Raw genomic sequence first — 12,256 nt, 5'->3', positions numbered from 1 at the left:
GTTGGTTTTGGAAATATCATGAATCATTTCCTGAAAGAGCAAAATAATGGAAGCTTTTCAATCCAAGTTTCCAAGAAATGTTGTCTAAAGGCAGAAGACACTTGGGAGCACCAGGCCATGTGTAGAGGCCTTTGTTGTGCCCTGGGCAGGACTGGATCTTTCCTTTTATACACTGGGTACCTACTAGCAGGGGCTTCTTCCTCCCAAGTGGTCAGGTGGGTAAAGGAGAAGATTTGTTTCTCTTTGTTCTCACAAGTTACATTGGCCAGGGATGCGTGGCTTTGATGGCCAGTGACAGTGTCAGAGCCTGGAGACCCACTCTTCAGAATATTAGTAAGGGTCTTTTTACCAGGGAATTTCCAGTGAAGTCAGTACATGTGGTGTGTCTCTCATCAGTAACCCCACAAGAAACTCAAAAGTGCAAGATTCGTGTTTGTATCTGTGAAATTTCAGTGGAGTAGCTGCTTGTCAGCATCAGTAAAGTCAGAATGTGGTCAACATTTCCATTCTAACAGACCTCTTGTGCTCCCCCTCCGTCTTTAGCACTTTATAAGTCAACCATAACAATTCACCACAAGTTGAAATTTGAGACCATTTTTTTTTTTCAGTTGGGAATGTTTTTCTCAAACGATAGAGTTGAGATCAATGTGATCTTTCCCAGTGAGCAACAGAGAAGGAGTGTGGCTATGAGGCGTACAAGGTCCTGTCTCCAAGATGGAGACTGAGTAGGTAGGGATTTTGTCCTATAGGGACCATCTTTTTGAGTTTCACCCAGAAGATACAGAAAATTATGAGAACTCTGTAGAGCCCAGAACAATCTTTTCCCCAGAAGCCTTGCAGCTATGAAGAGGCAGGTAGCAGTTAACAAAGTCAGTCTTTAATTTAGTTGTCAAAGATGATTTCCCAGTTCTGCCACATTGCCTCTCCTGATGATCAAGATTAGTCTTCTCAGTTTGACTCAAATCATCTGTTTGTATTTCTATGCTATCTTCTTATTGGGGAGAAGTGAAGAGTCAAGTTTTAATGATTACAGTTGGTAGTGAACCCCTCTAAACAAGTTTCTTTTCTAAATTTTTTTATATTTATTTATTTTTTAGAGAGACAGGGTGTGAACAGGCGAGGTACAGACACAGAATCAAAGCAGGCTCCAGGCTCTGAGCTGTCAGCACAGAGCCTGGCATGGGGCTCAAACCCACAAACCGTGAGATCATGACCTGAGCCAAAGTCAGACACTTAACCGACTGAGCCACCAAGGCGCCCCTCTCTAAACAAGTTTCTTAGACATTGTTGAGATCTTTGTTGCTTTTCAGAACAAAAGAATAGCAGGGTATTATAGGGGTTCAGGTGACAAGAAATCGTGACCTCCAGAGGTCGGTTCAGAAGTAAAAACAAGCTAACATGCTCAGATGTGCTCTGTTCCTGCAATCATGTCCAGATGTGACTTTTTATTTTGATAATTATCACCTGTGCCTCACACACTGGGCAGGTGTCTAAGGAGAGGATTATGGGACTGGTGGAAGCTCCTCAGGATTTCTAAACTTTTTTTTAAATGTTTATTTATTTTTGAGAGACAGAGCATGAGTGAGGAGGGGCAGAGAGAAAGAGGGAGACACAGAATCCAAAGCAGGCTTGAGGCTCTGAGCTGTCAACACAGAGCCTGATGTGGAGCTCGAACCCACAAGCTGTGAAATCATGATCTGAACAGAAGTCAGGTGCCTAACCGACTGAGCCACCTAGGTGCCCCAACCTCAGGATTTCTATAAACACCAAAGATGCCTCTAGTGGCTAAGACTTTTACAGCCCTCTAGCTAAGCTGCTTGTTTCCTTAAGCCTACATTGAAAATTTGTTTCTTAAGGTAATACATATGTGAACTTGATGGGTTCATGCAAACCAATGAACCAGACCTATATATTTTCACTGCACCAGGTTATGGGGTGTTAGAGTCATAAATCGACACTGTGTCCTCACATCACAAAACTGAAATGCTTAATTGGGTATTATTACAAAAATCACAGGCTTTGATCGTAACACCCTGGCAGTATATTTGAGAAAGCTGAGTAAAACAGCAACTTTTAATTAGGCAACCAGCTTTTGTATAATGATAATAGGCATGTTACAAACACATTCATTTCAAGAAAAGCCAGGTAATTAATAGAATTACAGATTCTTAATGTCATAAGGAATCTCCCTAGCCTCAGAATGTTGGGATGTTCTTCAAACTCCAGTGACCTTTACCACCTGTTTATTTCTGACAACACTGCCACGGTGACCTCATGCATCTTCTCATCATCTGAAAGTGCTCCACCTCAGAGATCTTACGCTCCAAACTCTGCTCTCGGAAAGCAACCTCCAAACATTTCTGCTGTCCCCACAGCTGCTTTTCTTTAACCATCTGGTTCATGGTCTTCCAGGATAACTACAGCCTCACCGGCACTCCCTGACTCGCCCTTTGCATTTCTTGCTGATGAGTTTGGAGTGTCCCCACTCCTGTCTTTGAAAAGCTATGTTGAGTCTTGACCTGTCCATGCTGTCATTCAGCTACTTCAACGAATATTTATTGAACTGCCCTTGTGGAAGAATCATTTCCCTGGCCCCTCTGTCTGGAATGTCAGCCTCCTCTCACCAACCCCCATGATGCTCCCTCCTTCTTCTAACTCCCACACACCATTTAAGACATAGTCTTGAAGACACATCCTCTAAGAAGCCTCTCCTGACCATCCACTCCATTCCCTCTTCTCCCTCCCTTATGTTATGTGCCCATAACAATTTGTGCATATCTACACAGTGGATCAGTCTATAGTTGTTTCATCCTCCCCCACTAGACTAGCGGGCTCTAGCATACTCACCTTTGGAGCAAGTACAGGGTAGTGGTTAGAGTTCAACAACCTGTTGTCACACCCTATCTCTACTGCTTATTAGCTGTTATGATCTTAGACAACTTATGTAACTTTTTTTTAATGTTTATTTTTGAGAAAGAGAGAGTGCATTATCGGGGGAGGGGCAGAGAGAGAGGGAGACAGAGAATCGGAAACAGGCTCCACACTGTCAGCTCAAAGCTCAATATGGGGCTTGAACTCAGGAAACCTGAGATCATGACCTGAGCCGAAGTCAGATGCTCAGCCGACTGAACCACCCACACGCCCCTACAGCGTATGTAACTTTTAAGCCTCGGTTTCCTCATCTATAAAACTGGTTACTAATAGGGATTGTGGGTAAACTTAGCATAATGCTTGATACACAGTAAATGCAAAATAAATACATTTGAATAAATGAATGTCACAGAAACACCCTTAGAAGATTCCCTAATAGGAAAATATTTATCTTTCAAATACTTGTAGCAGCAAGGAGCTCATTCCATGGTTGGATAACTCCAATTATAGCACAGCTCAAAAGTTTTGGCTTGGGGCTCCTGTGTGGCTCAGTCGGTTGGGCATCCGACTTCGGCTCAGGTCATGGTCTCACAGTCTGTGAGTTCGAGCCCCACGTCGGGAGCCTGCTTCAGATTCTGTCTCCGTCTTTCTCTGCCCCTTCCCCACTCTCACTGTGTCTCTCTCTCAAAAGTAAAATGAAAACATAAAAAATAAATAAGTAAATAAATAAAAACTTTTGGCTTGACTCACACTAGTTCTATTGACATAAAGCAGTCCCCCACCCTCAGCGTCCCCTGCTGTGCTTAAGAATCTTGAGAATCTCTCAGGGTACCCTGTCATGTGCATCAGCAACCCGTCCCTCGGGTACCCCTATTTTTGCCACTACCTCTGGTGTAATTGGCTGCTGTGAGATGATCACATCTGGGCAAAGCTCTTCTCAGCTAGTGCCCAAGGCCGGTTGCAGCTGCCACCACTGTGGCCTCAAGTCAGGAGTCACAACCCTCCTCTGTACTGGTTAAGGACCTTTCCCTTTAATTCTCAGGATATCCGAAGTCAAAATATGTAAGAAGTTGATCAAATCTTAATGACAGTCAGGGACAATGAATGGGAAAGGGAACACAGAGAATGAGTCAATGCTCCAGGAGGAAGCATGTCGTGGCTAGCAGCCCACGTGCCCAGGAGCTCATCAGTGCCTCAGAAAGTGCCTTTCCTGGGAAATCCAGCCAGTCTGACTGTAGATGCGAGAGTTCTGATTTCCTGCCCTACCACTGACCTCTTCTGAGGACAGCTGGCTGCGAGAAGTTCCAGTCCCTTCGGGGGAAACCCACCCGCATAATCACACAGTGACTCATCACCAGCGCATTTCCCCCAAGCTGTATCATTCAGTCGTGCCTGTTGCCACTTTGTTGTTAATGAAAATATTAGCTACCGCATCTGGTTTATCAAACACTCCTAGTTCATAGGAGGGTGAAACCTGGAACAATTTTGTTTTTCTACGATCCCCGTCTTCAACTCTGCAAAGTCTGCAATCTCCCTGTTGTGTCCCCTGACAAGATCTCTGGTAGACCTGTAGAGTTCTTGTCACTTTCAGGGATAAAATGCCCTGTCCAGTTTAGTCCAGTTAAAAATCTGGCTTTAGGGGCGCCTGGGTGGCGCAGTCGGTTAAGCGTCCGACTTCAGCCAGGTCACGATCTCGCGGTCCGTGAGTTCGAGCCCCGCGTCGGGCTCTGGGCTGATGGCTCAGAGCCTGGAGCCTGTTTCTGATTCTGTGTCTCCCTCTCTCTCTGCCCCTCCCCCGTTCATGCTCTGTCTCTCTCTGTCCCCAAAAAATAAATAAATAAACGTTGGAAAAAAAAAATCTAGCTTTAATACAATGACCATGTTCCCTCTCCCAGCTCTGGCCAGCTCCCCAACCACGGAGGGGCTTACCTGCCCCCCTCTGCTGCCTACACTCCTCCTCTCTGTGTGGAGACGGGGAAGAGGGACGGAACGGTAGACAAGTGTTTCTTACCCACCTGGGGTGTCGAAGGCCTCTCTGGCGGTGCTGGCTGTTGGCTCCCTCTCTGTGGCAGACGTCCAAATCTGGTTCCCTCACTGTTGCTTATGTGAATTTTCCAGAGGCCCTATAGGAGGCCCCTCACTTCACCTTCTGGATCATCTGCCCCATTCTTGGTGATTCACCCCACTGTTTCCTGTGGCCAGGGTCTACTTTCCTGGCAGCCAGTTCTCTTGGATGTTAGTGAGACAACCTCAAGCCTGGCTGCCTGCCACAGCATCCCTCTGATCCATGGTAAAATCATACATCTATCCCCAAATGCTAAATGTGGGTCAGGGAAGCTTCTGGCCTCTGCCCTTCTCTCTGCTCTGCCCCTCCTTCCGATTCTCTTTTCCACTTAACAAATAGACAGAGGTAGACCAGCCCATTGATGGTACAAGCAGATGCCCCATTGGTAAATGTGAAGAAAGCAGGAAAAACATCTGATCAGAATGTACCCCCCAAGGATACAATGACTCTCCAGAATTCCCTCCTTCTGGCTCCTGCCTGCTCCTAGGGACTGGGAGCAGGTGGCAGAGATGAAGGATAGAGAAGCAGGACTGGTTTAGCCACTTCTTGATAAGTCCTGAAAGGATATCTAATCTTTGTTCCTTTATTATTGTTGGGTCCTTGACATCTTTGCCCTCATCTTTGGATTCCAACTGTTAATTCCAGAGCAACAAAAAAACTTCCCATGAACATTCTGTTTTACTTGCTCAATGCTAGACATTATATTTGGGCCTTTATATAAATGATCACAGATGAACCTCAAAATTGTATTATTACCTATATTTTTTTGGTGAGGAAATATTTTACTGATGAGTTATTCTTTGAGTAACACATGGAGTTTCAGTACATTTCTCAAGATCACACAGCTATTAGTGGTAGATCCAGGACTTAGACTCAGTGCATAAGATTAAAGCCCTTTTACCCTGATAAAATGTCCCTCATACAGAAAGTTCTTCTTGTGGTTGAGCTGAATTCTTGGAGGGCATCCTTGGGACTTTAAATCCCTCAATTCTAATTCTGCTTCTAGAGCCACACTAAGGAAGTCTAACCCCCTCGACATGCCAAGAGTTTTGGATATTTATTGCTCTAGAATTTGGAAAATGGCTGGCTTCATCAGAAGATCAAGGAGTTAAGACTTTTCAATTGTCATGGTCCCTGTGGCTTCTTTTCTCCAAGCTAAGCATCTCCATCTCCTTCACCTGATTCTCTCATTCATCCAGACCCTGAGTAGTATTTTACAAACATAGTTAAGGACTGGGAGGGGCGCCTGGGTGGCTTAGTCAGTTAAGTATCCAACTTCGACTCAGGTCATGGTCTCATGTTCATGGGTTTGAGTCCCACATTGGTTTCAGTGCTGACAGCTCAAAGCCCGGAGCCTGCATCAGATTCTGTGTCTCCCTCTCTCTCTGCCCCTCCCCCGCTCCTGCTCTGTCCTGCAAAAATAAATAAATGTTAACAAAAAAATTTTTTTAATTAGAATTTAACATATTAAGGGCTGAAGGAAATTTTTTCCATCCTTTTTGTCCTTTTTCTTTCTATCCACTCTTTCTGGTCTAATTTGCCTTAACAGAAGAGTCAAGATTAAATGACCAATTCTTATATATTAAAGTTTAGAGGTGAAAAAGGGATATTCTGTATTCATAATATATATTAGGTTTTTAAAAATATGCGAAAGAAAAAAAACTATGAAATTTAAAAGTCACAACATGCAAGCAATTGCCTTTTTAAGTCTGATGGAGTTAGAATTGATTTTTTTCATTTCTAGTTTCTGTATTTTTAAAATATGTGAGTATATTTATAATAAAATTGATTCATGCTTTGAAATGTCAGAAAATTAAACTAATAAAATTAATGCTATCTTTTAAAAGAAGACAGGTTAAATTTCTTTTTTGTATATGTTCTATCTTTGTAGGGTTTTATATAAAATACTCCCTGGGTGATATTGAGACAAGGGGAATATTGAGTTCCAATTTATAAGAAACGACTAGGTTAGTTCACCAGGGTTTAATTTTGAGGATCCTGAAGACTCTGATGAGAGCTTAAAAATAATTAAAAGATTTTCTCTTAGAATGAGTCTAAAGGTTGAAGAAACAACTATTTCTCCCAGAATTTTTTCTTAACTTTGCAGTAGGTCAGATCCAGTTGAAACCCTTGCTTGGCCACTATCTGCTATATTTTACAGGGCATACCCACTCTGGACTTCCCTGTCTTCATCTCTAAGTGATCTCTATCTTGCAAGCCTGTTGCATTTGTTGAAACAAAATATATAAAAGCACCAACTGCCTCCTACAAAAAAACACCTGAATATAGTTCATTACAGTTAGGATACTGAGATCAACGCAGTTCATGAGTTCGCCCCACATTGGGCTCCTCGATGACAGCTCAGAGCCTGCCTGGGATTCTCTCTCTCTCCCTCTCTCTGCCCCTCCCTTGCTCATGCTCTCTCTCTCTCTCAAAATAAATACAACTTTAAAAAAATTGTTTTACATATTTAACATTTCCGAGATAGAAATCTAATGTTCTTTTAATCCTCTAGCACACTTTACCAATATTCCCCCTTTTATAAAGCATGTACCATGCAGAATTGAACACTGTACTTCCTCATCAAAGATTTAATCCATCACAATTGTAGTGACACTTCTCAAAGGAACATACAATAACTTACGCTGCAAAACACATCATTGAAAGGAATGGCATTTACTCATGAAGTCGATGAAAATATTTTTTTCTGAGAATTCTAACTTCAGTACATGTAAGTCTTCAGTATAGTAAAGACTCAATTCAGTAAGCAAGGAGGCTCCTCTGCATTCTGACTCCCCCTCTGAAATGCCCTGAGGTGTCTCCTGGCACAAATCTTACCCAATATTGGCAATACCTGCCCAACCTTTCAGTGGCCTCAGAATTTCCTTTACTCATAATTTCTCATATTTCATACAATAGAGGATAGTTGGAACCAGATGATTTCTGACTTTGTTTTCATCTCTAAGACTTGATGATTCTAAAACATAATTAACTTTTTTTTTTTTTTTTTGTAACTGATTGAATAGTTGGAGAAATGGGCAGGTCTTATCTAAACTGGATTATAAAGTCCTTGAGGGTGCATCTTTCCAGATATACTTCTTGCCATTTTCTGTATTTTTGAAATAAATAATATTAAATTTATAGCAAAGAAATGTAAACAAAAGTATGTATTCTACCTTTGTGCATAAATTGTACTCCTATGGAAAGTGCACATTATCAAAAAATTAGTTGTAAACATAATTATCTCCATGGGAGATGGGGTTAGGATCTAGAGACTCTCTTATACACAGTTCTTATCACTTCCATTATTATTACAAACAAAACACAAAATTAGTATGAGATTACAAAAGAAAGCAGAGTTAAATGAGCAGCCAGGCACACAAAGCAGCAATGTATTCCTAGCCTGTGTGAACCATAGTATTTCATTTTTCTTATTTTGGTGCTAGTTCTTGATTATAATTGTAAGAAATTTCTGTTATGCAAAACATGTTCTTTAATTAGTCAATTGTCTGTCTTGCAGTTCACATTAAGAAAACTTGCTCTGGAGAAATAGTGTCTGTACTCAATACCCAGGAATGGGGGTACCTGGGTGGCTCAGTTGGTTAAGCATTCGACTTCAGCTCAGGTCATGATCTCGTGGTCCATGAGTTCAAGCCCCACATTGGGGTCTGTACTGACAGCTCAAAAGTGAATAAACGTTTAAAAAAAAAAAAGCCATGAATGGAAGTGTGGTCCACCTCATAACAAATCTTTTAAAGGGACCCAGTCCACCCCAAGCCCTTCAGAATCCCTGATTTTGGCTCTTTGTTCTATTTTGCTTCCATACCTTGGCTCTCAGTCTCCCCACAGACCTCCAAATTGGTATCCTGATTTCAGATTTAGTATCTCTTCAGGACACAGTTCTCAACCAACCCAACCATGGATAAGAAGAGATACTCTGTCCCTGAGCACTGCCATAGCATGTGAGATCTTCTGGCCTTTGTCCAGGTCTCACGTCTTGCGAAAGGAATGCTGTATAGGTGTCACCAGTAAGAAACACGCATTAGCACTCTCAGGTCATTTTTGCCCTCATCTGTGGATACTCACTGATAGGGCTGATCAGGGCAAGACAGATTCTTGTCCCTTTGAAAGGTTTGATCCAGTCTAGTTCAGAAGAAAAGACTAGGATTTCTTCCATCTGGAGATTCCATAACCTATTCTTGTCAATGCTTGCAACTACAGAACAAAGTTATTTTGGGGAGGATTTGTAGTTTTCGGCCCTATTCCTTCAGTGTGAGTAAGCAGTGCTATTTATAGTTATCTCATTTTATTGCTTTAGTTTATGTATCTGCAAGAATCTGTCCTAATTGTGGGTGATTATCAGGAGGGAAATGTGCTCTCATGCACCTCGGGGGATTTGTTTGTGAACCTCTGGTTTAAAATAACCCATTTATTCCCCAGTAGGTAGAAAATCAATTTTATGGATCTTCAAAAATACATAGTAACCATCATGAATAAGAAGGTAAATATTAAAGTGATATTAGCACATTATTTGCTTTAATGGTTTTTCTTTTCTAATGATAAAGTCACCTATGTTTCTATTATGTACTTTCAGAGGTGTTTCAAGTGTGATATAATACAAAGAGAGACTTTGACCCTTTCTATGAATTACTAGAATTCAAAATTGGTTAATGGCACTGATAGGGAGATAAAGGCCTGAAACAACAGAGAAGATCCTCCAAGGCATAAGAAGTGGCAGGACTGGATTTCTTCTAGTTACAGATGACTTAAGGAAGCATGCTATGTCCAAGCAAAGTTCCCCAGCCCTATCAAGTATTTGATATGTGTCTTTCCAACCCAGTCTTCTCATTAACATAGAGTTCTATTTCTCAACAAAAAATGAGATGAGAATATTCTTTTCTCAAGACTGAAAATGCATTTTTGTTGCTTTACCTGTACTGTTCCCCCAACAGTGCCATATTCTCCATTACTCTAGGTCTGTGTATGTTATTTCATCTACCTTAATGCCATTGTTCACCTGTTAAAACACTACTCATATGAAGGACATTAAATGACACTACTTCCAAAAAATCTTTTCTGATCAAAATCAACCCTCCCCAGTTAAAATCAACATCCCTCCATCCTCATTTGCAACCTATTAGTTATGTATTGCCCCCGAGTTCGAATCCGAGAGACCACCAAGGAGCTGATACCGATGCAAATGCACGAGGGTTTATTTACAAGCTCCATCTTGGGCCCAAGTATACCCGACACAGCGGAGCAGGGACTTGGACCCCTAGGTTAAGAGGCGTAGCAGTTTTATGGGGGCCGGTGGCCAATGAGGTTGTAACACACACAGAAAGTTGCACATTCATGTCAGTCCACACGCAGGTGTCCAATTGAATTACAATTTACCCCATAGTAACTGTTTGAACTAGCCTATCACTCTGGTCAGAATTGGCGCGCGAGTTTGGCGAGCAAAAGGCGGGGTTTACATTCTTTGGCGGTTAGGGGTTCCGCATTCCTAAATGAGCCGGTTTCCGGTAAGGGTGTGCTCAGCGTCTTGACTAGGGTGGGGGAGTGTCTTAAGCAATAAGTAGGTCATGTGGGGGTTATACATGACATGGTGGATGTAGCACAAAATGGAGTTAGTCTTGCTCTGCTTGTCCAGGGGTAGGGAATTTTTGTAAAATTCCTTGGGTCCCACAGTTATTTCATTTTTTATGTCATGACTAGTTGCTGACATAACTTACATAATTTGTTAGCTTCTACACTCCTAGAATTCAGGTTGTGCCATCTATCTATGTATATCCCACAAAGTCCACATGTATCTCCTACACATGAGCTGTAAAGGAGAAGTTATATAATTGCTATATGAGCACCATAATAGTGAGAGATGGGATAAACTAGAATATCCCCCTTATTGTCTCAATTCTATCAACGGGAAACTTGGAGTCCGAAGAATTTGAGCTAAGCCTGAGCCACCTCTCTTAGACAGTTGATGTGGTGACTCAAGTCTTTAAGTTGGGTCCAGTAAAGAAACAAGTGTCTCTTGCCAACAAAAACAGTGGGTTCCATTTTTTCTGAAAAGAGTAAGAAAAAAAGCCATGCTAATAGGAGAAATATTTTGGGGCGCCTGGGTGGCTCAGTGGGTTAAGCATCTGACTTCGGCTCGGGTCATGATCTCACAGTCTGTGAGTTCGAGCCCCACGTCAGGCTCTGTGCTGACAGCTCAGAGCCTGGAGCCTGCTTCGGATTCTGTGTCTCCCTCTCTCTCTGCTCCTCACCCGCTCATGCTCTATCTCTCTGTCTCTCAAAAATAAATAAACAATAATTTTTTTTTAAATAGGAGAAATATCCTTTCTTCAAGGTGAGTTTACATTGTGTTATCTTAACCAATGTTAAGATGCTTGCTTTGGTGAGGTGTGATTACTGGCTAGGCTACCAGCAAGGGAAACTGATTGCAGTTCTCATAGTGGGGAAATGAGACTGGGGTTAGAACATCCACTTTCACCCTCATTCGGGGGCTTGGTGTCTGTCCCTCCCCTCCAGAGCTGACTGAACCAGCCTCAGTGCCCCAAAAAACACTTTATCAAAGCCTGAGGACCTCAACTTTTCAAGAACCAAAATGGTTTCTCTGGACAGTGCCTCCTCTTCCTTCTATGGAAGGAATTTCCTCAGAGAGAGGATAAACCCCTTAATGAAGAGTAGGGAAAGATGGAGGGAGGAAAGGACAGGAAGATGGATCTATGGAAGACATCTCTCCTTTAAAGACCAAATTGGGAAGGGCCTTTTTTGTTTTAATTTTTTTTTTTTTTAATTTTTTTTTTCAACGTTTATTTATTTTGGGGACAGAGAGAGACAGAGCATGAACGGGGGAGGGGCAGAGAGAGAGGGAGACACAGAATCGGAAACAGGCTCCAGGCTCTGAGCCATCAGCCCAGAGCCTGACGCGGGGCTCGAACTCACGGACCGCAAGATCGTGACCTGGCTGAAGTCGGACGCCCAACCGACTGCGCCACCCAGGCGCCCCTGTTTTAATTTTTTTTAATGCTTATTTGTCTTTTGAGAGAGAGAGAGACAGACAGACAGACAGAATGCAAGCAGGGGAGGGGCAGAGAGAGGGAGACACAGAATCTGAAGCAGGCTCCTGGCTCCAAGCTGTCAGCACAGAGCCTGATGCGGGACTTGAACTCACAAACCACAAAATCACGACCTGAGCCAAAGTCAGACACTCAACCGACTGAGTTACCCAGGTACCCTGGAAAGGGCCTTTCTTAAGATGGGACAAAGGGATACCTTGGATAGAAACATAACCAGTGTTTTTCTCACACTGCCCTG

Source organism: Leopardus geoffroyi, chromosome C1 (genome assembly GCF_018350155.1).
Source record: "Leopardus geoffroyi isolate Oge1 chromosome C1, O.geoffroyi_Oge1_pat1.0, whole genome shotgun sequence".
Classification (NCBI taxonomy): domain Eukaryota; kingdom Metazoa; phylum Chordata; class Mammalia; order Carnivora; family Felidae; genus Leopardus; species Leopardus geoffroyi.
This window is presented reverse-complemented; position numbering follows the sequence as displayed.